General features: G+C 36.1%; 1 protein-coding gene and 1 long non-coding RNA gene across 2 annotated transcripts in view; one reads left to right on the top strand and one right to left on the bottom strand.

The window, feature by feature from the left end:
• Positions 1-499, bottom strand: part of LOC118200099 (uncharacterized) — a 210,591-nt gene extending 210,092 nt beyond the window's left edge. Inside the window, exon 1 of the mRNA XM_085809573.1 lies at positions 354-499. The gene's annotated coding sequence lies outside the window, so the exon portion shown is untranslated. The remainder of the gene's footprint in view (positions 1-353) is intronic.
• The window catches only part of LOC118191674 (uncharacterized), a 29,835-nt gene extending 2,884 nt beyond the window's left edge, over positions 1-26,951 (top strand). Inside the window, exons 2-3 of the long non-coding RNA XR_015039109.1 lie at positions 23,407-23,718; positions 23,801-26,951. This is a non-coding gene — a long non-coding RNA (uncharacterized LOC118191674). The remainder of the gene's footprint in view (positions 1-23,406; positions 23,719-23,800) is intronic.
• Positions 26,952-27,823: the final 872 nt, after the last annotated feature.

Consider the following 27,823-nt stretch of genomic DNA (forward strand, 5'->3'; position numbering starts at 1 on the left):
CTTCATCAAACAACAACAGATTTGATATTACTGCCCAATAGTAGTTAAATATCAAAACTGTTCTATCACATGTGCTTTGGACCTTTAGATATTCATTTCAGATATTGATAAACGGGAAATATTCATGTAACCATAACACAGCGAGTTGGGGGAAAAAAGGGGGTTGGAGTATCTTGAACAGGACTTACAAGATATGACGTAAATCGTAAAATTAGTTTCAGATAAAATTATTCTCTATTGCCTCGTTTGATTTCACCGAATTCTTCAACAGGAGTCTACAAAACCTTCCTTCCACCTTTTCAGGAAAAAGAGATAAATTAGCTCTACTATTTATCTGTACTATTAAAATTTACCTTGTGTCCTTCGAGTCTCCAAATCCAGAAAAACGTTTCAGAGTGTAAACACTTTCAGTCAATATTTTTGCTGAGTTCGCTTTCACTCATTCAGAGATAATAATAATCCACTCGATGTTTATACTTAACAGTATGTAAGATCTTAAAAAGTCGCATGGTTCTTCTGCAGCCAATAGTCATGCTGCAAATTTTGGATGAAAGCCAACATTCAGAGGCGTGTCTGATTTGGCGAAGAATCGTCTCCAGAATTTGCGTCTGGCGTATTGCCGGAAACAAACATTGTAACCTTACGAGCGTCAAATGAAATGTTATTTTTGGCTTTACTATTCTACGATAAATCGTCACGTGTTGCATTCCTATGAGTTGGAACTTCGTTTAATTCAGATGCCAATATATAGTTTAAATGCATATAATTTTGAAATCATCATGGCACAGAAGCTATGAATCGTGAATTAGCATAAAGAAGATAATGAATAGCTCGGTTGTTAGTTGTTGCGCCCATTTTTCGGTAGATCTGATCTTGTTCAGGTTTACACATGATTTCATTCTTAGACAGGGTTTGAAATATAGTGGGAGTCGTAAGAGTTCTCTGCGAGAAATGTGAAAAGGTTATTTCTGGATATGTTCGTTGATGATTTCTGGAATTTCAAAAAGTGGAAAATGAACTTGCCGCATCTCTGTTGATTTATGGTGTTTTCTTGTATTAGCTTATTATTTTTCGTTCAAATATTCGAATGCCCCCTTTTTTTGTATCTTTATTGTATCTTTATACAAAATGCACAAACGATTTCTGCTTTAAGGCGAAAAGCCTTATTTGCAGTTACTTTGGGTTTCCGTGGAAAATATCAGTTATATCAATAAATCATTTGTATTATTCATGATAAAGGAGAATATCATTTGCATCAAAGATGCTTTTAAACATGCATTATTCATTATTACTACTTGATCCTAATGATGAGAAATAAAGCTGAATTTTTTGTTCTTTGCTAGCTCTCATGTTACATAACACTTAGTCACAAAAGTAAGTATGCAGAGTGTATGTGATGATGTCGTATGAAAAAAACCAGACCTACAATATTAGAGTTTTCAAATTAACGATTTATTTCGATTACAGCAAAATCGAGCTTAACAACAAAATGAAAAGTAATTAAAAATTACAATTATTTAATTAGCAAGATGAGCTTAACTTAAAATAGGATGTGATTTACATCATAAAAGTAAATATGCAAACAAAACCAAAGACATTAATATTGCAAATTTTACAATTTTTCAACAAAATTAGTAATTTGTTGGATAGCCTTTGGCCTTTATAACACCTAAATGGCACTGATTTTATTTAATTTTGAGTGACAGAAGATGGTATTTTCTGCCACTCCTCCAAAAGGACTTTTTTAAGATCATTCTTAGTTTTGCTCTTTTAGATCTTTCTAGATCGAGATAATCCGACAAGTGTTCAATGGGATTAAGATCAGGTGACTGCGGTGTGTTTTTTTAGCTGTTTTCGCACGTGATATAGCAGCCATTCCCGAACAACCCGAGCAGTACCGTATTTACGCGAATCTAATGCGCATCGTTTTTGGACAAATGAAGTATTCAAAATTGGGGTGCGCATTAGATTCGAGTGCAAAGTTCGCCGATGACGTCAACCAAATTTCTCGACTACATTTACCGTTACATTTATCGTTGACACATTATTGCATAGAGGATACAAACTGCAGAGTATGTAGTCACGAAATGGAGGGGACATTCTTCTCTGTTTGCCCACTTTCAAAACTTTCAAACGTAAAGTAATTCTTTATGCTGAAAAAAAAAATGGCAATAGAAAGGCAGGGAGAGAGTTCAACGTAGCTGAGAGCAATGTTCGCTTGTGGCGGCAACAGAAATTGGCACTGTTTGCAACTAAAGCTAGTAGAAAGAAATTCACTGGCCCTCGCAAAGGAAGACACCCTAAAATTGAAGAAAAAGTTTTGGAATTTGTACGTGAAAGGAGGAAGAATGGACAACCTGTGACTAGTGACACCATAAGAAATAAAGCAAAAGAGGAGGCTGAAGTTCTTGGAATACCGAAACAAGAGTTTAAGGCTAGCCGTGGATGGGTGGATCGGTTTATGAAGCGGATGGGTTTATCTCTAAGACGCCGTACAACAATATGCCAAAAGCTTCCTGCAGATTTTGAGGGAAAACTACTAACATTTCAGCGGTATGTCATCGGAAGGAAAAGAATTTTTCAATGGGGCAAATTGGCAACGCTGACGAGACGGCAATTTGGTTTGATATGCCTCGTAACTACACCATTACGGATAAGGGGACTAAGGAAGTTATCATCAAAACTTCGGGATGTGAAAAACAACGCGTAACAGTGATGCTGGCAATAACAGCAGACGGGTGCAAACTTCCCCCTTTCTTAATCTTCAAACGGAAAACATGCCCTAAAACCCCTAAGAATGAAAAGTTGTTCCCAGATGATGTCCTGATTCGAAACCAAGAGAAGGGGTGGATGACGGAATCATTAATGCTTGATTGGCTCCAAAATGTATGGAAACGCCCTCCCAGTAGGCTCTCTAATCCACCATCAATGCTTTGTCTGGACGCATTTCGTGGTCATCTCACCGACGACGTAAAAAAGAAGATGCACAGCCTATGCAGCGATCTTGTTATCATTCCTGGAGGGATGACGTCTGTGTTACAACCCCTAGACGTTAGTATAAATAAACCTTTTAATGGGTACGTTCAGGCGGAGTACGAAAAATGATTTTGTCAGCCAAACCGTGTATTGACCCCGACAGGAAAAAATTAAGCGTGCTGCACCGCACATTGTTGCACACTGGGTTTCTGCTGCCTGGAAAAGCATAGAAGCACCAATGATTGTGAAATCTTTCAAGAAATGCTGCATTTCAAATTCATTGAATGGCAGTGACGATGACGTGCTCTGGAACGCCGAGGATGACGATGACGATGATGAGGAAAGAAGAAATGAATCTGCTTCTGACAAAGAGAGCTGCGAGGATTCCAGTGATGAAAACATTAGTGAATAAAGACGTTTACTATTAATCACTGATTGTAGAAACTGTTAGCTAGATAGAAATGTTACGATTTATTTCATGTTCATATTTTACGATAGGTACCGTATATACGGTAGTGCTAATTAACATTGATTGTTTCACATGACAATAACCCACTAATAGGTTAATTCTATATTCTGCTACTTTATGTATAAATCCATTGTTGTATAAAATATGGTATCTAAATTTAAATAAAATTATCATACCATTAATTGATAGTTTATATACAAATCCATTGTTGTATAAAATAAGATTCAATAAATTCCTCATATCATTGATGCGCATTACATTCACCGACAAACAATTTTTTTATTATTTAAAGTTTTAAAATGGGGATGCGCATTAGATTCGATGGCGCATTAGATTCGCATAAATACGGTATGTTTGGGATCATTATCTTGTTGGAAAGTGGAGGATCCATAGAGTCCCAATTTAGAAGCACTTTGGCTTAGATTATTCTTTAAAATATTGAAATAGCTATATTGATTCATTGTTCCGTCGATTATAACTAAATTTCCTTTTCCAGTTGCTGTCATGCAACCCCAAACCATAATCAAACCAGTTTATAGTGTTTGACATTTCCTCTCATGTTCTTTGGTTTCTAGAGCTGCATTTGCTTTCCTCCAAACCTTTTGGTGTCCGTCTGACCCGTGGATGCTAAATTCACTTTCATCCGAAAAAATCACGGAATTCCAAAAATTTGTGTCCTGCTTTACATTTTCTTTTGCAAAATATATTCTCTTTTTGCTAAAAAAATGGTTTTCTTCGCATATTTCGACCATGGTATCCTGCCTTCCGTAACACACGGCGAATTGTTTCAGGATTGCATGACTTCGCAAAATTATTTTTCACATTGGTTGTCAATTTTGGTGCGCTAATCGTCGGATTTTTTTTTCACATTTCCAACAATAATTCGCCTTTCTCGATCCGTCAAAATGGGCGATCGTTCTGTTCTTGGCTTTTTTAGCGCATTTCCCTCAGCCTGGAACTTTTCAATGATTTTTTTGCACTGTTGCAGGACTTTTGCCTATGATTTTAGCGATTTGTCTTTGGGACTTGCTTTCCTTATAGAGCTTTATTATTGCATCCTTTAGATCTTTTGATAATTCTTTTCCACGTGGAGCCATTGGGGAATTGTTGATGTACTTAAAGCTCAAACTTACAAGCTTTGTAGCAGAACTTCTAAACTTATCACTGAAATACGAAAAATCACTCGAGAAGTTTCATTCAGCCTATTGAAAAGTAAAATTGAGTGCATATATACTTTTGTAATTTAAATTTCTACTGGTAGTTAACAAAATTACTCTTAAAGTTTTTTAAAATATAATGATTTGGTTTATCTTTCATTACTTTATGACTTGAATCAGAAGCTATAAACAACACTCTCCAAAATAATATTTTTCTTATATTTATTTGAGAACTAGAGCTTTTTTCACTTAAGCTATGAGTTGCATACTTACTTTTGTTACTATGTGTATGGTGAAATGAATTTTAGAAACGGCTATGCAAACTAATTTATAGATCACATATTAGATAATTTTTAAATAGCACTTGCAACACATGCTGAAATTAATACATTAATATTAATCATTATTAACATTCAACATATTAAATACATCGATATTAATACTTAACATGTACTTTAGTGCTAGTTGAAAATATCACGAATCCTTTATTTTGTATATTGTATATTAGTGCGTATAACCTTAGCATATACAGGTAAAATGAAGGTCTGCAAGCATTTTTTGTATTTGAGGTGGAGTTTCAATTCATCAGAAATTTTTGCGGAATTCTTAAGTTTGTTATACCTAAGTCAAAAATTAGATTCGACGGTGAAGACCTTCTCCGACCGAAACTTCATACTGTTGAGAAGTTCCGAAGTATTTAGATGGTACCATACTTGTTGTTATTATTTCTTTTTCCTGTGCTGTAACTCAGAAAATATGGAAAAGATAATTCTAATCTGAATAATCAGCTTTCCATTTTTAATCCCATAAAAACAATGCGCCAAGACTTGCTGAATACAGAAGAGTTATCAAACGTTTGCTTTACATCAAATGTTTGCTCACACAGATTCTCAGATAGTTTTGGAAAAATCGGTCCTCAGAAAAAAAAAAAAAAAAAAAAATTCCTCCCCCCTCCGTTGAAAACTACTTGAAAACTAATTAGAAGGCAGGTTTACATAGCTTTTCCAGCACATGAAGGACTGCTCGGTCTACCACTGGCATTGCAAACTTATAGATATGAGAAAGAGATCAGGCAGATGGATAGGAGGAGAATGATAATGATTATTAAGCAAAAACTGTATTATCCTACTTTTCTTTTGAATGAAACAAACATCTTTAAAGAGTTTGATTCTGAGTGGGTTGAAACCAAATATAAAATTAGCACGAAAGCTCACTCTAGAACTTAGGAGGAGAATGATAATGATTATTAAGCAAAAACTTTATTATCCTACTTTTCTTTTGAATGAAACAAACATCTTTAAAGAGTTTGATTGAGTGGGTTGAAACCAAATATAAAATTAGCACGAAAGCTCACTCTAGAACTTAGGAGGAGAATGATAATGATTATTAAGCAAAAACTTTATTATCCTACTTTTCTTTTGAATGAAACAAACATCTTTAAAGAGTTTGATTATGAGTGGGTTGAAACCAAATATAAAATTAGCACGAAAGCTCACTCTAGAACTTCCATTCCAACTGCTTTAAACCGCCTCAGACAATGCTATATCTATTAACATTACTAGATGGCTTCCGGTTTTTCTTCCCGATCGATCTGAAGTGCACATATTTAGTATACCATGCAGCAAATATATCAAATTAATATTACTTGGTGGCTCTTGATGCGCAGGTTCATCTCCGGATCGATCATAAGTATACATATTTGATAGACCGTGAACCAAATGAGAAATACAATTTCTTTAACAAATTTGCAATCTAACAATAAATCATGAAAATATTACAGTCCAAAGTTGCAAAAATATTTTTAAGTACCTTGAGTGAGATAATAGATGAAATATGTGCAAGGTATTTAATACAGTTTGAGTTTATCTTTTAGGATTAATTTCAGTTTAAAAGTGTCAGTGCACTTCAAGAGAATAAGCTGCTTTTCAAAGTAGTAGTTTATTCTTACAAACTGTATTTGTTAGACTTCTTGAATATGTAATATTACCGACATTTATCCACCATCCTTTAAAGAAATACAGAGAAAGGGGAAAAAGAATAAAAATATAAGGACAATATTGAATTCTTCAAATGGACTGGAATTAGAGTCATCGATTAAAACGGATAGATTCTGCTGAACTTGAAAGCCTACAAAGAATTCTTTTTCATGACCTGAAAAATGTTCTGGATAATCTTATCAGAAATATTCAGTCCTACAGAATAATAACAATTATTAAAAGAAGATTTGTTGATTTCTGCATTTTTGAGCTCAACTTCTCAGTGTGCTGACCACTACACCACGAAGGTACGCTAGGAAAGTGGGAGAATTTTTAAAGCGCGACTGGGGATTTTAGGGAAACAAAGGTAGGAGTTTTTAGGCACGTTAGGAAAGTGGGAGAAATACCTTATAAACTCACCTTCAAATCTGAAATCTGAAATACTAAACGTTGTGCTAAATGGTGCTGTGGTTCTCATCTGAAACATATTAAGACTTCACGCATTTCTAAAAATTTCAACTTTAGCAGTATTATTCAATAAATGTTAATTCTTAGTCTCCTTCGTAAGAAATATCTGAAGATGAGAATGAAAAATAAAGTTCTGACTATGGAACTTCAAACTCTGATCTTAATTGTAATGCCTGAAATAAAGTTTTCAAATCCTTCCTTCAGAAAGAGGAAAGTTACGCTTTACCACCGTTAACAGGACCTTGTAAAAATAACTTTCTCTCACTTCCCTACAAGAAAGCAGCAAGGAAATTGAAATCGAACAAAATAGGCGCTGTATGTAAGGGCTGTTTTGTTTTTTGTTTTTTGCGGTTTGCACAAATTGCAGGTGCATTGTGAAATGCTTAAAATGAAATTAAGGAGAGAAAATTAAAGATAAGAAACTTTTCTATTAAAAGGCAGCGAAGGAGTTTTAGTGTTTTAATTGTATGTTGAGCATTATTTTTTTCTGTATCTTCTCCTTGGAAATTTTAAAGAAAGATATGCATTTCAACAATTTAAGGCGAACTTCAGTTAACGAGTAATATATTTTAGTATTAATTTAGGTATAGTTTAGTGTTTTTGTTGACAGGTAAGCGGTCTGAATAGGTACATGAAAACAAAATCATTTGCATGGTATAAGATTTCTCCAGCATTGCATTTATGAAATTTCATATTTTATGCAAACAATTTGTGATTATTTTGAAAGTAATTTCCGAATGTATCCAATACTATTTTTCTTAAATAAGGGCGCGAAAAAATTTATAACTCTACCTACAAACATGGCTATTATTATAATATTTGAATATTACTTTCAACTAACGCATGAAATTAGCTATTAAAATCTAGTCGAAGCACAAATGTTTTAGCAACAATGATTGGCAGATACAAAGAAAAAAATTAAATTCATAATACTCGATTTTATACTTTCATGTAAGCTCTACGTTTTGAAGATTTAGTACTCTTTTCCTGTTGTTATTATAATTCACACAGAATAAAAAGGTAAGATACGTATTACAACAAAAGTTTCCTGCTTCAACTATTTCTGTCCTGGTAGGAAATTATCGAGATAAACTTTGAAAAGTACATTGGATTGTATTCAGATCAAGTAAAATCTCAACGGCATTTCAACTTATCACTTATTCATACAAGTATTTTCTCATTATCCAATCATCTAGAGCAGATATTCCCGACGGGGAACAGGTGGACCGCTTGGGAGTCAACAGAAGTTTAGAAAGGGTCTATAGTATTACAGGGGTTTATTGGCGGACGTTGATAAATTTTTCTGTTTTAAAATTTAATTTAATTTTTAGGAATGTAATTATTAGATAATAATATCCGTTTTAATATGTATAAATTCAAATTTGCATTTTACAGAGTGATCCACGCATCTAAAGTCGAATGTCACGACACTTTTGTATGTACGCGGAATGCCGCCGTCGGAATTAATTGTATACCAACAAAATAGGCATAAATGGGTAAATCCACTAGACCTTAAATGTCACATGGGTTCTCTCGGTGCACTCAATCAGAACCATACAAGCAACAACCATTCCCAAGCAAAAGCCTTCTGAGCACGTTTTACTTATCAAGGGGAAAGATTCAGAGCGCACGCCAGATAGTGTGAAAGCGCAACTTCTAAACAACATCAAACCTCATAAGCTTGGCATCAACATACAGCAAGTGAGGGCCACGAGATATAAAGAACTCTTGATTAGGTGCAAAGAAGCCACACACCTGCGCAAACTTAAAAAAGTAATTGAAGAGTCCAGCGTGCTGACAGAGCACTTAGAACTAAGGATTCCCCGTCCGTTTAGGAGCTCTCTTATAGTATTTGGGGTACCCTGTGACATAACGGCAGACGAAATAAAAGCAGCATTTGAAGATCTTTTGCCAGAAACGCGGTCGCCAGTTATTTTTCCAAAAGGCCCGAGACCTAGGGACGAAACTAGCTGTAATTGGATACTGGAAGTGACAGCAGATTTCAAAGACAGGCTTCTCGACCACAAGCGGGTTTATATTGGATTTACTTCGTGTCCGTTTACGTAAAAATACGTAATACGTAAAAATAACCCGCTGCTACAACTGCCAAACCTTTGGCCACCTAAGTAAAAATTGCAGATTCCTACCAGCCTGTACTAAGTGCGGAAAAGGTAATTTAACACAAGAGTGTACGGCAGAAGAGGAAAATTGTGCGAATTGTGTTCACTCCAACACGCATAATAGCACAGACTTTGACTCAAGTCATCCGGCAAGTTCTTCAAAGTGTCCCGTGTATCGACAGGAACTGCAACGAGGCAGCAAAACACAGCAACAACAGATGTAGGCGGTAACCAATTCCGCCAACAAGTCACAGGACTTAGGTTTCTCCAAGCAAACCTGCAGAGAGCTAGATCTGCAACGCTTAACTTCATGGATATTATGACAAAGAAAAATGCGGATATCGCCCTCATACAAGAGCCGTACTTAGCACATAGTCATCTGCCAGGAATTCCACCCACAAGCAAGACGTTCCAGTCAACCTCTCAACAAGCTGTCATAATCTATAATGGTCCGCTATCTCCCCTCCTTACATCTCAGACGCAACACTCAGTTACCATTAAACTAGAGACAACTACGGGACACCTTCAAATTACTAATGTGTACTTTCCACCAAGTGAGGAATTAGATCCACTATTAATAGAAATCAGCACTGTCGTCAGAAAAGGGAACAACCAAATCTTATTAGCAGGTGATTTCAATGCTTCCAAGTCCCTTATGGGGGGCGCGAGTGGAAAACGTAAGAGGCAAAATGGTTTTAGAATATGCAATGACACACAGATTAAGCATCCTAAACACGTCAGACTCACCGCCCACCTTTCGCACTATAAGGGCGGAAGGTTGGCCGGATTTAACCATGGTTTCTTCCCAATTAGCAAATCAAATGTCGGAAGGGCATGTTATGGCCATTCCCTCTCTGAGCGACCACAGAATAATCAGCTATCTAATGGGCGCTTAGTTAACTTATACTCTGAAACAGAGGTTCAAGACAGCTTATGGAGGACATCAGAAGTTCCTTAATCTGCTTCGTCCTTATGTAGGTCAATTGATTTTCAACTTCAAAGCAAGCAACACCATAGACGGACTGGATGATGCCTACAGGCATTTAATTGGAAGTGCAGCAAAACAAACGTATAAGAAAAAAACACCCAGCCAGAAGAAAGAACTTTCCTGGTGGAATGACAAACTAACGGCAAACAGAAGCAGAGTTCGGGCGCTCAGAAGACTGGCACAGTCAGAAACAGATTCCATACAAAGGGACCAAAAAATGCAGACGTACAAGAAGGCACTTGCGCAATACAAACTACAGATAATAAAGGCCAAATCCGACTCCTAGCACGAACACTGTAGTAGAATGCCGGAAATTTTTGGGAAAATACAAAAAATCGCCGCAGGTAAGGTCTTTAGACCGACTCAATTGACTGCGAATGTGGCCCCTGACGCACCAAATACAATAAATATTCTTTCGGTAATACTGAAAACGGTTTTTCCTTCAGATGATCCCGCCAATGACTCAGAAATGCATACATTAATAAGGACGCAATTTCAGGAAAAATTCTGGTCTTCCAAAAATGGAGACTATCTCCCACCAACAATAGAGGAGGTAGACTTAATCATAAATGGTTTGGCAAGGAAAAAGACACCGGGGCCGGATGGCCTAGACAATATAATACTCAAGGCATTGCATAATGAGTTTCCAGAGCTGATCCACTCAGTCTGCAAAGCATGCTGGAAAGTAGGACACTTTCCGAAAGATATGAAACTGGCAGAGATCGCTCTGTTTCACAAAAAGGGAAAAGATCCCTCGGATTCGACCTCCTACCGCCCGGTACGTCTCCTTCCCACAATTAGCAAAGTTCTAGAAAAAATCATTCTAATGAGGCTAAATTATTTCCTGAATAAAAGTTCAGTAATTAATAAAAAACAGTATGGCTTCCGTGAAGGAATATCTACGGAACAGGCAGTAGCAGATCTCCTGAAAGTGCTAAAAAAGAACAGAGAGGAAGACAATCACTCAATAGTAATATCTATTGACATAAAGGAAGCCTTCGATAATGTCTGGTGGCCTGATGTAACAAAAGAATTAGATTCAATCAACTGCCCAATTCAGATCTTAAAGTTGATAAGGAGCTACCTTGAAGACAGACAAGTTCAAGTAACTACAAACGATGGAATAATCCAGCATAAACTGGAGAAAGGCTGTCTACAGGGTTCCTGTTTAGGGCCAACCTTGTGTAACCTAGTAGCTAATTCAGCTTTCCAAATTTTTGAGATGGAGAGCGAAATACATCTGCAAGCTTTTGCGGATGATTTCCTTCTAGTAACTTCGGGAAGAAAGAATATCGAGAAAATTACACAAAATGCACTAAATAGGTTCTTAGAGTGGGCACAAACACATAAACTTACGATATCAGCAGAAAAAACTACCATGCTATTTATAGGGCGTAAAAGAGTAATGAAAAGAAATCCTACCATTAGACTCAACGGTAGCTCAATAAAATGCTCTCCAAACATAAAATACCTAGGATTTATCCTCAACAATAATCTCTCTTGGATTCCCCACTTAAAAAGAACTCAGGAAAAGATGTATCGCACTCACAAACACAATGCTACGCACAACAGGACTGCAGTGGGGAGCACCACCATGGGTGCTTAAGAGGTGGTACCAAGCAATAACAGAAAGAATTGTTCTCTACGGCGTAGCGATCTGGGGAAATACACTCAACGTAAGCATGCGTAGATTACTCCTGTCCATGCAAAGGCTGCAACTCTTGCTCATCTGCAAGGGCTACAGAACTACTTCAACGACAGCTCTGCAGGTTCTAGCAGGAATTCCTTCGCTAGACCTGCAAGCGGAAAGGGAGTCGTTAATTGCAAGAGTGTTAAGGCTAGGTGAGGATGGAGTTCTATGGGAACAACACCACTTTGCTGAAGACTTTGAAAAACACAAGCCAGTGACGCAAGGACATCCGGCTGAAACAATCTAAAAAAGTGTATTCTAGGCCACTATGTGACACCAAAAGATAATCACACAGCTATATTTACAGATGGCTCAAAAACCGAGACGGGTACTGGCAGTGCCTTCTGCGTACTAAAAGGTAATACAGTTGTGTATAAATGGAAAAGAAGACTTGGCAGTAGGAACTCAGTATTCCAAGCTGAGCTGGCAGCACTTAAAGCAGCAATTAATTATGTGAAGAGGAACAGACTTATCCACATTACTATTTACAGTGATTCTGCCTCTAGCCTTGACGCAATCAAAGGTTACAAAAACAGAAGCCAGTATGTCCAAGAACTTAGAAAATCCTCCTCAGTCTTCTACCATCAGAAAGGCCATGCCTCACGTGGGCATTAAAGGCAATGAGGAAGCAGACACCCTGGCAAAAGAAGCGGCAAAGGAGGTCTCAAGAACAGAACTGCCAGATAAATGACCTAGGTCTCATCTCAAAAAGATCACTCTAAAACAACTGATAGACAGATGGCAAGCCAGATGGGACACAGCAGATACAGAAAGGAGAACGTATATGTTCTTCCCAAAAACAACGCTAGAGTTAAATTGCAATAGTGGTAGTCAGACACAGTTTTATACAAGTCATGTCCCATTCCTGACCTATCTGCATAGATTCAGCCTGAGTGATACAGAAAGATGTCAATGTGGAGAGGTGGGGGATCCAGACCACTACGTCTTCCACTGCACAAACACGGCACAGTACCATATAAGAAAGCCAAGTCAAGCTTACTGGCCACAATGGGCGGCAAATATGAGAACAAACAAAACAGCAAATAAAAAGCTACAAGCGGTAATCAGCCATTGTCAGAGAAAGTATTCTCTAATACGACGATAAGTGTCCCCAAATAGAAATAATCAAGTGCTTAGCGCTCTGAATCATAAAATGTATAAATCACACTAAATCAATCTGGGCACACACCTCGAACCTCTCAACCCAAGACTAACTTAGATAATTAGGACTATGGCAACAACCTGCCTATATTCTTTAAAATGTTTACTTTTGCAATTAATGTACAGGTCTAGGACTCGCAAGACCAGATCGTGCCAGTAAAATCTTCAACAGCAATGAGTTTTCCTACACTTACTAATCGTGTATTTAAATTACAAGTTTGTGATAAATAGGTTCAAGAAGGGCAAGGTCAACTTATGTTATCACCTCAAGTTTATGAATGATATTATTATTGGTATGGCATTTTTGCCTTCTTAATTTTAATAAATATTCAACTTTTTATGTAAATTTTAGGGAAGAAATATCTGTATTAATGTGATAAATTGCATGTTTGAATCTCTTCCCTAGTGATCAGCATTACGTGCTTAATTATGTTTTGTATAAATTATGTGCATGTTCTAAGGTGATAAAACTAACTATGGAATTAATGTAGGTAAGTTTCTCTTTGTAATTATGTATCAGCATTATGTATTCAAGTGTTTGGAATCAGATATCAGTTTTACTGAGTATGGTGCTGTACTTTTCTGTTTATGTTAACTTTAAATTACTCAAGTCTGTATTTATTCCTTCTCTGCATGTACTATGAAGGTCAGTTCGTACTTGGCTAGGATTTAGACTACATAGCATTACTTAATGATCAGTTTTATGCATTATGCTTATCAGTTTTCATGTATTATGTATGCAGGCATTAGGGATCAGCTTTCTGTATTTCTGTACTCAGTATCATGTTAGTTTTTCACTTTAATATTCAGTTTTGTACTTATGTATGTATTATACTGTCTGCAAGTACTACGAAAGAAAATGTAGGTGAATGGTTCAATTTGTAAAACAACTACAGTTTAAGTATGCGCAAAGAACTAAATTATGCAGGAATTTGTTATCTTAGTGATAACAGGTACACATTCTTTTAAATGCTCTTACATAAGAGTCAGGCACATGGAAAGTAAACTGCGTTAAATTATGTTTGGGCGCTAGGATTTTTTTAATCATCTTTTAATCTCTTTATTTATTTTTTCTCTTTATTTATTTATTTATTTTTTATTTTTTATTTATTTTTTTAAAGTTTACTATGTGCAATAATTTAATAGGTTACAACTTTCCTCCATGCAGGACCAACGATTTCACAAAAGCCCCATAAATATATGACAGTTGTGTCAGGATAAGCACCCGCATGTAGACATTTAGCAAGTCCAGAAAATCCACGGCAGTTAATTTTTCAAGCAGAGTCCTCCTATCTATACTTTATCTAACACAAGTTTCTGTCTATTCTAACAGCGATTCTTAACAGTCTTTTGATTGCTTCTTTGCTTAATTTTAAGTAGTTCCTAACAGGATACTCTTTCCCCGTACAACAACATCCAAGCTTATATGTAGACTTTATGAGGCTCTTAGCCGTCTATTCTGCTGCGTTCCCGGAGCAGGATGGAGCAGAGAGTAGATGGTTTCTGCCAGGAAGATAACATACTGTGAGGCTACGGCCAGGTCAGTGGTCTTCCTTGGTGGCGCTCACTCACTCACTCACTCAATCAGAAGCAGTTACCTTTTTCTCTTGACAATGCTTTTTCGAATTTTTTTAAAGACAAATTATTTTCGTTACTGGGCAGGACTGGTGAAATTCCCTTCCGCACACAGTTAAAACGCTGTGTATCAGGCCTTACTTATAATATTAGTTGTCTGTAGCCTTGGCATGCAGTACAGTAAGACGTTTCAAGTAATTTTACAGTTAAATAATCTGTAAAAACATATTTGTGGATTGTTCTTCACGTAGACATTACTAATAGGTGTCTTCATTATCAAATTTTTAAAACTGTTATATGTATTCAAATATTCAGCCATGTCGCTTACCAAAAAAAAAAAAAGTTTCGTCAGCATTCTCAAGAATATTTAGCATTTGGTTTCATTACGTCTCCATGAAATGATTGTCTCCCGGTATGTTTGAACTGGGCAAAAACATTCAGATGAAAGACCGTATGGAAAGAATGCATCCTGCTAAGAAAGGTATTAATTTGCATTATTTAAAAAATATTAAAGAAAAATATCTGTATAGATCTAAAGCGAGGATTAAATCATTTCATAAGATGTCTACTGCAAATATTGCAGGAGGTTTAGAATCCATTTACAATATTTCTTTATCAATTCCAAAAGCCGGATATCCTCATACCGCTGAACAAGAAATAATGTTGCGTGCGTATGGCTTCATAATACACTGCTGGTCATTAAAAATGCAACACTAGGAAGGAATGATCTAACGAACGTCAGAATCACATGAAAGAAAGAAGAGCTTGGGACGTGCAAATGATTAGTATTTTAGAGTCTTAGAAAACACTGGGGAACGATGTCTAACTTCGTTCTGCTTGATTTTAGGTGGATGCCCTGCCGTCCACCATTGACCTTTTGTGCTTAAACACAGACTGTGTGAAACAAAAAATTTCCCCGTAGGTTGACCGGGGGGTTATGGCTCCTTGGATAGCCTCCAAAGGTTGGAGCGTTTAACCATGCACAGAATTTCAGCTGCTACTGGGTACCCCTTTTTCCTGGGGAGTTGCAACTAACTCCATTTACATGTCCCATAATGAAGAGTCTATTACTGCGCTAACCATTGCAGAAATATGAAGGGCTTTAAAAGGAGTTTTCATTATCTGGTATCTTCCGCCTCGCGAGGTGGCCACTAATTACTTTTCCTTTTTCTTGCTGGGAGTGGTCTTAGCTTCCGTGGCTTGGTATGTTCTGCAGTTCATTCGTAGGTGGCCTTCACCACCGCAGTTCTAGCACTTTAGGGTTGGTTTATTGCCCCGCCTGTTCCGCGTCAGGGTATTGACTTGCTTGGTTAAATCTTGTTGACGAGCAGTCATTTGATACCCTGGCTTCTCCACACATGAGCAGCTCTGATTGCGTAACGATCTCTTCGAGTTGCATGTTGGGCTGCCTCTAATTAAAGCGCTCATTAAATACTTGACATCCGGCATTCGCAGGGCTTTCTGTATATCAGGATCCCGGATGCCGTTCATGAAGTACTGCAAGATGACGATTTCCCTTGTTTCTGTCGCGCAGTCCAAAGAAGTGAGATGAGATAGCCTTTTAGTATCCGTGGAGAGCTCCTGGAGCGTTTCGTGAGCTTCTATAGGTGAGATTTTAACTTAAGCCTGCTATAGTCTTTTAAACACTTCTCGTCAAAGCGCAACTCCAAGGTGCTCGACTGAGCTTCGAAATTTAGCCTGAGGTTTTCGGGCAGAGTTTGAGTGATATCCGCTCTCAGAGAAACAGCGAGATGGCAGAAATTAGTTTCGGAATCCCATCCACCTGCGATTGCCACTGTAGAGAACTGCGTCTTGCACACTTACCAGGAAGTCTTTCCATCTTTAACTAATACATTTAGAGAGTGTTTGAATGACATATTGTCGAATTTAAGGGCGTTAGAATTGTGACTAGCTGTCGTTATGGATTTCTTTAAACTCTCAACTTCCTTGGCGATAGCAATAGCAACTCTTTCAGCAGTTTGTTTTTCGGTAGCAGAAATTCTTTCTCTAAATTTCTCCATTTTTATTTTCATTTGTGTCTATTCTACCGTCCACTGCCTTGAAGATTATCGAAGATTTGTGCCTTTAATTAGATATTTTATATCGCATTGACATACTATCAGAGTACATAAGAAGATTTTCTAATTTATTTGTAAGCATTTATGTTAATTAACCAGTTATTTTATGTTAGGAATACTTATTGTCACTTTTCACTCGCGGTTTTTCTGCCTCAACGCAAAATTAGCTCACGCGTGTTCAAGTGAGGGTTTGAGATTACTTTAGCCAGAGCGTATTTCGCCTGCTGAACGCCACATTACTAGTTGCATTCTAATCGTGTCTTTCCCGGCGTTGCTTTATTCTTGCAGATAGTGTTGTCACGCGGTAGGTTAAAAGCCAATTTGTTCGTTTAAATATCTCTGCGTAGCTCTTTGTCTTACTAAAATTTAGTTTTAATTTAACATTCAACTTTTGATTTCACGCAATAAATGCTGGCTGGTTTGTAAACACCGAGAGCGCTTTCTGTTCAACTTATTGAGTTCTTAATAAAAGGGTCTCTTACACCCTTAGTACATTTCTGTTTGCTTGTCTAGACGTAGCGATAAGTCGCTTACGTTTACCTAGGAGTCTTGACTTAGTGTATGTTACCAAACCAAGTGAGACTCTACATATTTTCAGTTGATAGTTCTGTTGATTTTTCAAGAATACATTTCATCACATACATGTAAGCCACATTTTTTTTTAATCTATAAATCTTTCCCTTGCATATTTATAGAGGCATTACTATATACGTTATTATTATATACGTTTCAAGGGGTTACGTGAATTCTGCAGGAAAATTCAATATTATTATATATTGAGACCCCTCTTTGTATAACCACATAAATAAGTTTTTTTTGTTTGTTTAGGTATTTATGATAGAGCTCACGAAACCTATTTTCCTTAGCAGAAGGTACAGTGATAAAAAACTCCCCATATTTATGTTTCACATGGGAAAAATCAAGCAGCAAGCCGGTTCAGACACCGGCATCGAACCCAAATTTCATAAACACTTTGCGAATACAAAAGACCTAGATATAAAAATATTATCAGCTCTTGTTTGGGCACCCACACTTGAGGAAGTAAATAAGGAGAAGCATTTTCTTATACTCTTATATTTTTAATACTAATGACCCAAATCTAAGATAGAATTTTAAAGAAATCAACTTATGGATGTTTTAAATCGAAAGAAATTTCTAGAAATTCTGGTTCAAGAGAAATTTTCTTGAAAATAAGCAAATATATCAAGTAAATATCGCTTGTCGAAATATGATATTCTTTTAAAGCAATATCTATCAATTAAATCTTGGTTTCATTATTTAGCTTATTTACTTGCTACTTATTTAAAGTTCAATAACTTATCTTGCTAGCATAAAAAGTCCTTATACTTGAGTGTTACTCGAGTGACTTTAAAATTTGTGCTACTAAAATATTCGCGAATGTCTACCATTTAAGCACCTACTAAATATTTTTATGAACTTGTTAAGACTAAATAAGAATAAAATATTTAAGTTTTGATTTTAATAGCAAAAAATATTCAAATTTTAAATATCTACGATCGAAGGAAGAGGGAATTATTCTGGACAGTTTTTGTCTAAATAAAACGAGCTTGAAGGGTTTAGATCCTTTGACTCTTTGAAATGATGAGTTGAAAGCGACTTAAACAGACGGTTTAAAATTAAGTAAAATACAAAATACAAATTTGACTGGCATTTTCTTTTAGCGAAAAACTTTACGCATTTCATGGGTATCTGGCAGAGACTTCTCAAAAGGAGCAAAAAGGCTCTTGCATGAATTTTGCTCTTTGAATAAGTGGGACATGTGTCAGATTCCTTGAAAAGGCATGGAAGATTGTTTCAAAATAAACATCAGTCTGAGATAAATGTTTTTTTAGGTCTCTTGTATGTAAGTAGATGCAAACACTTTTCATACACGCTAGAAAGTTCAGCTAGAGAAAACAAATACAAACTTCCTTTAGAATATTCTTCACAGAAGCATTGTTACTCTTAGGCAAATATGTAGGTAGAAAAAAAAAGAAACTTGACCCGATCCCTATTATAGCTCAGATTTAGTTCTAAGTTACGTGTTCTCCAAATTGAAGTCTGATCTTCGTGAAAAGAGATTTAATGGTGATAATTGTGTGAAAAGAGATGTTACGTAACATTCTCAGAACAAATCTCGAGGGCATATTTTCAAGGGTTCCTTAAATGATGTGAAAAGAGCACGGTGGTAAAAGGATGTAATTGCTGAAAAACGAAACTATTACAGTCGTCTTTGTTTCTATAAAAGGTTTAACTTGCTGTAAACTTTTAGATCTACCTACTATATGCTTGTTTTGATTCTAAAGAATGCTGTTAAATAAAAATTTTGGAAACTCATTCACGCATGTCAGCAAAAGAAAACAACTCTAAGTAAATAGCCATTTTGTGAAAACAAAATAAAAGCTGTTGTTTTGTAAAACCATTTAAGTAGTTAGAATATGTTGGTTTCGGAACATGTGGCGCTTTAGTTCTCAGAGGGCGAAGCCTACTGAGGCGCTCATAGACGGCCATTACGGGCTTTAGTTTTTATGACGTCATCCTGCATTGCAACTGTTGGCGTCATTCACGTGTTTCATTGACTTGTTTAGAAAAGGTTCTGCGTCATGGCGAACGTCAGCGTGCTGTTGTAATGCCATCTTAGATTCTACGCTTGTCTCGCCCTATTGACGTAGCATTCTGTTCTGGAGGAAGCTCTACTTCATACCAGATTGCATCTTGACTTGACACTCTCCTTCGAGAACATTAAACTACGGTCCCTACAGGGGAATAGTTTGCATTTATAATTGGTTACCGTAGATCCTGACCAAGGCTTATATAAAAGACGCTGGGTCTTTTTCCGCCATATGAATATTTCTGAAGGCCTGCAAAAGAAGAAATTGACAGGAGGCCTATTTGTCGACATAGCCAAATCCTTCGATCGCGTTTAGATGGATGCCTTAATTTACAAAATACACAAACTGGGCTTCTCAGATTACTTTATACACATAATTAAGTTTTACCTAACAGACGCACTTTGTCATTCTTATTTCAAACACATATTCTACTAGCCGAGCTATTTTAGCATGTGTACTACATAGATCCCTATTGGGTCCCGCATTATTTAACATTTATGTGAACGACATTCCTTGCACACCGAACACTACACTTGCAATGTACACTGCTGTCAGAGCGATCCTTGCACAAAATGCATTGCTAAGTCCAGTTATTCACCACCTTCGAAGCCACATACAAGCAATAGAGACTTGGCTAAAGCAATATAAAATCCAAACAAACGTTGATAAAACCGTTGCAGTAATAGTTGCGAAGAATAAAAACGTCGTCAAGCGTCTTAATCCGTCACGGTCTTCACACATACGTGCTGTTATTCAGAAGTTTCGACTACGTAAAGCTAAATTCTACTTCTTAATCGCTCGAAACAGCGTTATATCTATACACAACAAGCTACTCGTTTATAAAATCATTCTGCGTCCCATGCATGTGCAATCTGAGTTTACTCTTGTCGAACAAACAGAAAACAGTTTCAATCAGCGCAGAACTCTGTTCTGCGTCAAATTGCCAACGCATCCTGGTATGTGCGAAACAATGTTATCCATGAAGAACTGAATATTGTACAACTCCGCACTTTCTACTAGCGCCTGGCCAGAAAATTCCATGTTCAAATGAGAAGTATCTCGAACTCTGAAACCAGAATCAACAGGTATAATTACAATAATATGAAAAAAAAAAAAAAAAAAAAAAAAAAAAAAAAGACGTATGATAATTTTAAACCCCAGCATTTAAATGAAAGTGATGTATTGCGTGTTCTCTCTGAAAGCAGTAATAATTTTGGGTTGTATGTACCTCAATGTAGTATTTCTATTTGCATTTGTGTTTCTTATATCTTTTGCGTAAATATGTTATTACTTACTGGCATTGGGTGATTAGCATATACCTCATGAATTATGCACCAGCTCAGTACCTTTTGTTTTCCCCTTCTCACAGTTTTAGCATTCTAAATTCAATTAAAAATTATTAATATTTAATCATTATTTAAGACAAATAAGTTATTGGCAGAATTTAATTCGTAACTTTCACTTTGATTCGATTAAGGGTAGGGTCTCCCACACAGGCACCTTGGTGTTTGACACCGTTAAACTTGACTGCACGCATTTTCCGTCATTTCTGCCTGTGCTGTTATGTTACATGCTCTTACTTTTCATCTTCCTCTTTTGAACCAAGACGTGTTATTCGAGGTCTGTTGTTATGTTTTTCCAGATTGCCTCTCAGTCGCCATTTCAGTTGAACGCATTCGTTGTAATGTAAGTAATTAATTTTCTATCCTACCGATGTGACTGATCCTACTACTTTTTCAACTATTATTTATTGAGATTTTAGTAAAATATAAGACCTAATGTGAATCTTCATAGTAGCTATTTATTTTGTGTTTTAGTATCACCGATCACGCATTTCTTAAATTATCTGTAGCGTGTTTTCTTTTTACTAATGTAAATCTTCTTAGTTAATTATTTTTTCAGTTGATCACTATTTCATGTTTTAATATTAGCGATCGCGCATTCTTTAAATTATCTCTAACATGTTTTCTTTTTATTAATGTAAATCTTCTTAGATAAATATTTTGTGAATGGATCGATATCTTATATGTTAATGTTACACATCGCATATTTCTCAAATTATTTCTAGTATGTTTTCTTGTTACTAATGTAAATCTTCTTAGTTAACAATTTTTTTCGAATTTATCAATATATAATATGTTAATATTACTGATCACGCTTTTCTTAAATTATCGCTTGCATGTTTTCTTTCTACTAATGTAAATCTTCTTAGTTAAATATTTTTTTAATATCTCATGTTTTAATGTAAATATTACTCATTGAGTATTTCTTAAATTATCTCTGGCATGTTTTCTTTTACTAATGTAAATCTTCGTATTTAATTACTTTTTTTCAGTTGATCAACATTTTGTGTTTTAATGTTACCTATTGCGCATTTCTTAAATTAGCTGAAAAATGTTTTCTTTTTACTCATGTAAATCTTGGTTTATTTTTTACAATTATAACCAGACTGCCTTATAATTTTTGAAAGTTTCGGTACTATGTTTGCTAGCGTTTTTTGTCATTTTTCGTCGCTTAACTCTGTTCATAAAAAGATTTCGTTAATAATTTTTCATAAGCATTAAAGATTTTTTTAGAAGGTACGTACAACCGAGACTATGCTTTTAAAGGATAATACTGCTCAATCACAAAGCAAAGTAAATATATTTCCTTTTTGAAAAAGTGCATGTTTCAGAATTTGTGAGTGATTATACTTTTTTGGCACTTTTGTATTTTTTAGTTGGATCCTGAATATGCATTTGAACATGACGATATGCCTTTGAATGATCATGTGATTGCTGTCGCGGATTTTGGAGATTTGTGACCTTGTAGAGACATTAGGTTATTTTGAAGCAGGAGAGATGAAAAAGGAGCAGTGCCCTTCCCTGGATTCGAATCACGTACCTCTCGAATACGTCGAGTGTGCTGACTATTACACCACGAAAGCATGCTAAGAAGGTGGGACAAATACCTTATTACCTTCACAGCTGAATTCACCTTTTATTCAAACCTCTACTTTGACTCGCCTTGAATGCCCTAAAATAATTGCACACCAGAGAAGCTTGATAAGACACATTAATGTGCAACATTCAACAGGCGGAAACATTTGCCGTGTCTACAAGAAGGAATTCTACCGCAAAGATAGTTTAGTGCGACATATGAAGGTTCATGCTGAACCACCAAAGCCAGGACCGTCTCGTTCAGTGAAACGAGTAGCTTGCCCCTTCACCATGCTTGCTCCTAAACGACTCCATCAGGAGCATCCACCATGCCTGGGTACGTTTGAAACCAAGGTCATTTATCCGAAGAAAGGCAGCAACAAAGACTTGCAAGAGATTTTAGAATTGTCAAAAACTGAAGTCGTGGCAAGATTGAAAAATATGCCACACAACTCCAAGGGATTACATGATATTTGAAGGCTTGAGTGAAGATGATCGGAAAAGTGTCGGAGACAGAGGAAGAAACATGCGCAGCTTATTTTAGGTCAGAATGTAACACCCTCCTCACGGGTGAAGTGCCTGACTTGCAAGCAGCTATTGAAAAGTTAAGAAAATAGGAAATGAAAGTAAGATTATGTGAATCGTAATTTATGTTATATACAATGTGCAAAACAGAAATTAGTATCACTCACAAAATATTTTATTTTACAAGTGTTGGACTGTTTGGAGAAGTTTCTAAGAAAACGGTCAGGATGGCTTCTAGATACCGTCCAATATCTTGAGTTCAAGAACTCTGTCTATAAACTCTTAGTGGCCTCTTCTTATGTACATCTACTGAAAGCCTTAGTTAGCAAGCAAGCTGTTCTCAGCATACAGAATTAGGACCAGAACTGTCTTGTGTGGAGCGTCTTCGCGTACCCTTAACCCTATAGAAACTAATGCACATCATATTAGTTGTTATAAATCCTATGAAGGAGAAATCACAGTAAATGGCTTATCTGTTCTTACTCCTATCCACCAGTTCAACAAGTTCGAAAACATAACTAATGTGTCTACCAACGTGTTCGGTTGGGAAAACAACGAGATTTTATCTTTTCGGATAACCAGTAATCGAAAGATAATTTATCATTATTTTATATTTTTCGCAACCATGTTTTAACATATATATTTTGCTGAGAATTTTAATTATTTTATTTAATGATATTTTTCCTTTTTTAGTTGACTTCTGACTGAGTTTTTCCAAAACTTCAGAAGGCTGTGCCTTGATTTCTGCAAACTGCAAAGTGGATGCGGCATATGTCTATACAGCACCTGGCCTAGCTTAGCAAGCTGCCTTAAGCATGTCCGGTATCAAACTGGAGTTATTTCCCGATCCAGATATGTGTTTGCATTATTTGGAAAGGGCATTTGGGCAGGCATCGGTATGATCTCACACTGATTCAGCCAAGCCAATAATAAATATATGAAGAATTATGACCCAAAAATGCATTCATCTTAAATCATGTATTTGGATGTCCATAACTTGCATGGGTAAGCACTCTTTCAAATGTCTAAATTTAATAATTTTTTTGTTATTTATTTGTGATATTAATTATTTTAGTCTATGATTTAGGTGGATCATGAACTACACTTTACCAACTCATGATTTTCAGTGGCATGACGGACATTTCAGCTTCATGGAGATTGCTGACGATGCGGAAAAAAGGATGTATTCTAGAAGCTGATCTTGACTACTATGCAAGCGAATTTTACGATAATCATTTCGACTATCCTCTTGCTCGTAAACAATTTGTCGTGATTCCTGATATGTCCATACAGCATCTGGCTTGCAACATTCATTGGCTTTAATACTAAGTAGCGTCAATTAGTCAAATCCTCGTTCCGAAAGGGCTTATTTAAACAATTAAACAACTCGGTTTTTGGGAAAACAGTGGAAAATCTCTGTAAACGTACCTGCACTGATCTGGATTAACGAAAGCAACGAAAGAGCCAAGAAGTTGGTCGCTGTTCCAATATTTCACTCATTCAAGATCATTAAGGATGATCTGGCAGTCACCGATCGACGAGAAACCTTTTGATTCTCAACCAACTTATCTAAGTAGGCTTCCATATTTTGGATTTATCGAAAACACAGATTTATGAATTCAATTACGGATATATCAAGAAACACTGCAGATCCAAGGCGCATTTGCTATTCACAGACATAGACAGTCTTTGTTATGAAACAGAAATTGCCGATGTTTGCAAAGATATGGCCTACAATCTGAGCTTATTCGACACCTCAGACTACCCGGAAAATTATGCTTTCTACTGCCTTACAAATGAAAAGGTAATTGTTAAAATGAAAGACAAAGTGTGTGGACAAATTACCCAAGAATTTGCCGGGCTCAAACAAAAAGTATACTGCACTGAGAAGAAAACTGCTAAGGGTGTAGCGAAAACAATTCTTAAAAGACAGATTCGTCACCTGGGCTATATTAACTGTCTTATTTAACAACAACGTGGTCTTGCCCATGCTCAATGTATTGCCAGTCTCATCAGATAAAGACTGTAGCTTATACGAGAGCTGCTTAGTGCCCTTTCGATATGAAACGGTATCTTTTATAAGGTGGGACATTGTTCTACGATTATGGACATTATGCCATATAATTTTTAGTGTAAATAGTTTTATCTCTGTACAATCATATTTTTAAATTTTTAATTATTTTGTGCTGTGAATTTAGTATGTTTGAAATGTCTTTACCCTTAAAAATATTTATTTAAATAACTTTTAAAATAAAAATATTTTACGCATAAATGTATAATTTAGTATGTTCATGTTTCGAATTTCGAACAAATAAATAATGTTACTTGAAAAAAACTAACTCTTAAATAAAAGCGAGTTTTTTAATATTTTCAATTACGGCAAGTAAAGTTTTTTCAAAAAATGAGAAGTTAGAATGAAGCATTTTAAAAGTCTGGTAGAGCAATTATAAGTAGAATAGATTTTTCAAATAAGACTTAGTTGACATGGAACACTTAAAACTAAAGCATGCTTTCACAATATTAGCTGTCGGCCCTAATGGTAGCGGAAAGAGTGTATTTATTAAAATATTAATTGAGCATCACATGATTACTCCGTTTCCTCCCAAAACTATTTGGTGCTAAATCTTTACAATGAGATGAAGCATATTGAATTAGGTGACGGTTTGCTTGAAAATATTCACACTTTATCAATTTCTCTGATTATTGTTGATGATTTTATCTTAGAACTCGGCAATGATGTAAGAGTGACCAAGTTATTTACCAAAGGATCTCATCATCGAAATCTATTTTCGTTGTTGTTATTTCGGTTGTAAAACATGCACTTCATAAAGGTATTTGGGTTTGAACATTAATTATTTAGTGCTCTTTAAAAATACAAGAAACAAATCTTAGATCCTGAATCTAGGAAGGCAGTTATATCTAGGAGAGAATAAGTTTTCTCAAGAAGTGTATCAGGATGCTACTTCAAAATATGGCAGTCATTTTCTGGTTGACCTTCCCACCTGAAATATCTGATTCATTGTGTCTGAGAACGAGATTTTTTCCAAGCGATAAATACTACGTATATCAACCTCGCTAGTCATTTGGTGGTGAGACGTCAATGAATATGTCTGGGGTGATAGGTGTTCAGCATTATTTCAGGCCAGTTTGTTATTAAAGGAACTTGCAGCGTTTCCCGTATGAGACCCAATGTTTTGCGGCAGATTAACCTTTTATCCCCCATGCTCCTTTGAAATGTCGGCAAGAGAAAACAACTCACGTTTTCACGGGTGTCTTGGAGTATACGTCATATGGATTGGACGTGTGAAGAAATGTCATATTTAATGCCCAAGTTGTTGTTTCGTTCATCTAAAATGATATTTGTGAACAAAATATCACACAGCACCAATTAGAAAAACTTAAAGTCATCTCCACAAGTAAATTTTCAAGTTATTCGCAAATGCTCCAACAATGTCATAAAGAGTGTGCCTTAAACTTACTTCGAGATCATCTTTCCATTTTCCCAATGCGAAACGTTCAGTTATCAGCATACGAGGGAAGTTTATGAAAACTTGCTAATAAAGAAGCATTTCTGTGTAAGGACAGAAGACTGCTTGTGCAAAGAGGGGAGAGTTTTATAAGTGTTCTCTTGCATGTGGTTATTTCTGTTATTAGCTATCTTATTCATGGAGTTTAGTAAAGAACTTCTCATTGTACCAGAAGAATGATGACAAACGATTGAATGTCTTATGGATGAGAAATGGTTAGAATTGGAAAAAAAAGACCTTGACGAATGTGAAAAGAAGCCTTTTAGCTGCAAGTGTCATAGAAATATATTACTTATCAATTACTGCCACCTCTTTATAAAACAGAGAAATTCTACGGAAAAGAAGGAAGACTGTTTCATAAAGAAAGAAGATATTTCTGCTGAAGACGATTTGAGAAAGATGGTGGGAATGTGGTTCCTTTAAAGTACAAATACCAAACAAAACACATTCATCATCATGTGAAGAAACATATTTCAGCTCGAGGTGAGATCATTTATCTGGATCAAGTTGTTCCAGGGACTCATGTTGCGACACTCATAAATCAGTTTTTAAGAAATAAGAAAAAAATCCCTTTGTTAGACAAAATGAATATTATACTCTGTTAAAAAAATTGGGTTTACCTACTATGTACAACGTTCATAACAAAGTATAATCCATGTACCCTCAAAGAAATGTATACCTTAAATATTAAATAAAGCAATGTGAACTTGATATGTATGTCTTTAATGTTTTCTTAGAAATACCGTAATTGCCTCAAATTAAAAATAATTACGATGACTGAAAAGATTTTTTCTAAGAAAGCAACGGAAAAGTTTTATTCACATTTTTTCTGAGACGAAAAAATCTTCAATCTTGCTAAGACAAAAAAGACACACTCATATTTTTGAATTGAAAAAGTTTCTTTTTTTTACTCTTATTATTTTTAGGGGGAAAAATTTCCACTTTATCTATGGGAATATGTTCATTTCAAAATGTAAGAAGAAAAAGTTACACTTTGATTTTACAGAGTCGAAAAAATAAAATATTTGTTTAGACTGAAAACGTTTTACTTGTGTTTTTCCTCGCATGAAAAGCTTTCTTGTGATTATACATTACCCGACATTGAAAATGCAACACCAAGAAGGGGTGGCCAGAAAGGGATGAAACTCGAGAAACAGAGAGACACAGCAAGGAACAATAAGTGATCTTTATTTCGAAATGATATGCATAATACAGAGCGAGAACAGCATCGGCTCAGTACGTTGTAGGACCACCTTGGACGGCTGTACATAAAGCAGCACGTCTAGGTACAAAGTCAATGAAACTACGGAAGGTGTCCTTAGGAGTAGCTCTTTATTTCGTATCAACCATTTGTCACAGTTCGTCTTCTGAACGAGGAAAAGGCAGGTTCCGCAAATAGCGTCCAGTGACATCCCAAATGTGTTCAGTTAATGAGAGATCAGAAGAGAACGATGACCAGGAAAGCATCTATACAATCTTGCAGAGCACGTTCGCTGATGCGAGCAGTGTGTGGTGGGCTTTAACCTGCTGAGAAAGGGCACTGGGCACTCCCTGAAGGTAAGGGAGTGTCACCGGCCGCAGCA

The sequence above is a fragment of the Stegodyphus dumicola genome, chromosome X2, assembly GCF_044657685.1.
Source record: "Stegodyphus dumicola isolate Sdum_Otavi_A_Nest chromosome X2, ASM4465768v1".
Classification (NCBI taxonomy): Eukaryota; Metazoa; Arthropoda; class Arachnida; order Araneae; family Eresidae; genus Stegodyphus; species Stegodyphus dumicola.